The sequence below is a fragment of the Aulonocara stuartgranti genome (genome assembly GCF_965226115.1).
Source record: "Aulonocara stuartgranti genome assembly, chromosome: 19".
Lineage (NCBI taxonomy): Eukaryota > Metazoa > Chordata > Actinopteri > Cichliformes > Cichlidae > Aulonocara > Aulonocara stuartgranti.
In genome coordinates, this window is record NC_138955.1 from 25023678 (window position 1) to 25026521 (window position 2844).

The window sequence follows — 2844 nt, forward strand, 5'->3', positions numbered from 1 at the left end:
GCGCCGCCTGTTTTGCTGCTCTGTCAGCAAAGTTATTGCCTGTAGTTATGAAAGAGCCATCAGTTTTGTGTGCTGCACATTTACACAATGCGAGTTGTTGTGGTAAATGTATTACAGTCAGTAGGCGTTGTAGCAGGCTGGCATGCTGAACCGGTTTTCCGGTTGGTCTAATCATTCCTCTGTTTTGCCAAATTTTTTGCAAAATGATGCACAGCAGAGAAAACATACTGGCTGTCTGTATATATGTTTATTTGTTTATCTTTGTGTATTTCACATGCGCGAATCACAGCTATCAGCTCAGCGCTCTGTGCAGAATATGAAGAAGAAAGTGGTTTTGCTTCTATTATTTTACTATCTGTGGTTACTGCGTAACCTACACAATTTCGGCCTGTGCTGTAAGGTCAAATAAGTTCTTAAGTGGCTGCCCCAAAACTGTTTTGCATTATTTCTCTGTGGCCTCCTCCTACAATCTCGTGTGAAGTGACCTTCCTCTCCACGGTTCTAGCAGGCGTTGTCTCTATGTTATCTGCTGTTTCTGCGTGGCTGTCTGCAGCCTTGGTGTTTGTGACTTTGCTCGCCTCTCTGTTCCTGATAGCCACCTGCGAATTAGTGTTTTAGTCTATTGTCAACACGTCAGCCTTATTTTTAAGTTACAGAATGCTTCTTCTTTTTTTGTCTTGGTTTGGGAGAATAGATGCAACACTACATTTTCACTTAAGGCAGTTTTAAATAATTTCTAGTTTTTCAAACAAATCATGGATCTCACACATTTCAAACTTTGAAATGTTTCCCATTTATACATATAAATATATATATTTAACTTTGCATAGCTCACAGCTCTAAACCTAGGCATTTTTCAATCATATGCCTAATCACTATGTGTCACTGTGACTCTCAAGTATTGTCACAAGTTCGTTTAAATTTGTTTCCAAAACCAACAAAATAATCAAACAAAAAACAAAGACATAAACGTGTCAGGACACAAAAGAAAAAAGAAAAATGCTGCCACCCGAACAAGGCAGAAGTCTGCATATGTTGGCTTTTAATAGCATGCAGCTTGTAACATGGTAGACTAATGTGCCTGTTAATTCAGCTCCATATTATTGTGTCAAGTTGCACTGGGATGGGAGTGGTTTTGTGTGTGTCACATTTTTGGTGAGCCAATGGCTGGAATGGCGTTGGACTAATTAGAGGCAGGTGTACTTGATTGCACTGATACACTGGTCTACTTATAGCCCACACTACAAACACTGCTGTGTCGTTTTGTCTCTCTGTGCAGGTATGTAATGTGATGAAATCAGATATGTTTGGGATGGATGGGTTTTGCGCTATGAATTTTATATTAAGTGTGTCGTTTTGTCTTTCTGTGCAGTCCAGGGCCTATTATATGCCACAGCCTAAAGGCAGCAGAGTTGCAGAGGCTTGAGTGACCACTGACTATATGCTTGCAGGGTGGTGGGTCTCCAAGGACAACTTCTAACCCTGTTAAAGGCAACATGTGGAGTGTAACTTGGCCGTGTGGCATAGCTGGCTCTGGCCTTGGGACTGTGTGTTTTTATACAATTCATAAGTGGGACACTGGACTGTTTTATCTTTTATCTCTTGATATATTTTTCGTCAATAAATTATCTTTTAGAATTTTATTGACTGTCATCTTTTTGCCCACGACTGAGACGATTGGTCAGACCTAGAGTCTTTCTTTGGGTGTGTTACAGCAGCTTCTGCTCTAAAAGAAACAAAAAAGAAAAAGAAAATGTGGAACATGCTCATCAGCTGAGCAGTGTCTACATATTTAATTCAGCTTCTCCTGTAGTTGTAGCTGTTGTCTACAGGGTTTTGCTTATTGGTTGTTATTATAGGTGTGCTCTATATCTCAGCAATGTGTCATTCTAGGATGATAGGTTTCAAGCTGGTCAAGTGCCTCTATGCACTTCATTAGTTTAGTTATTCTCCGTATTGTCTTCATCTCACATGTCATTACACTGAGTTTCAGCAAACCTTAAGCTTGATGCAGACTACTGCTTAACAATTATCCACCTCACAACATAACCGATTAAGGTGCCTCTTCATATTAATATTATGTCATTGTTAATATTATCCTCTTTGTCTTATATAACAGCAATAGCATATTATAATATTTTATCAGTGTGTACCACTATACTACTACTGAGCCAATTTGTTAGTTAGGATCATCTTATTCAGCAAACAGATAATTTAGAATTCATCCAATCTGCGGTCACATTTGTTCTCTCTGTTGCATGGCGGACCAGGCAGTTCTATTATATTATTTATATTTTATTTTGTATCCATCAAGGGCTTCAGATGACCTGCAGTATCATCCTTTTCCCAGGGTGGAGACAGTTACCTTTTCACACACTGTCCTTGGCTGAACAGTGACACAGCCTTAATATACTTTATTTATGTTATTAAAATATTTTCATGTGAATTATTTGCTTTATATCCATTTTATACATTGTGGGCATGGTCATCATGCCAACTGTGTTTCATTGATAATATCACTTTACAGGTTGTTATCCTTGCTATTATTAATTTCAAATACTCTAAAGATCATTTCTACTGTAACTTTCCCTTTGTTCATCTTTATTTCGTACTTTTTATATTTATATCTACTCAGTGGGGTCTGTTTTCAACCCTTTTAAACTACTACAAAACTACTGTGATCTCTAGTTTTCACTTAATAAGGGATTATTATGTTCTTCCTGATATGGGTGTTGCTGCAGATGCGGCTGCAGGAATGAGTGTCGGTTTACTAAAAGGATTGTGGGGACTGCACAGTGTCTCGTCTTCTGGTTTTACTAAACTGGCAGTTGAGTTCTGTTCTTC

General features: G+C 38.5%; 1 long non-coding RNA gene across 1 annotated transcript; it reads left to right on the forward strand.

The window, feature by feature from the left end:
* The first annotated feature begins 1130 nt into the window (after nt 1-1130).
* On the forward strand, nt 1131-1643 carry LOC309695033. Its single transcript, XR_014273027.1, has 2 exons — nt 1131-1279; nt 1373-1643. It is a non-coding gene; the product is annotated as an uncharacterized lncRNA (long non-coding RNA).
* Nucleotides 1644-2844: the final 1201 nt, after the last annotated feature.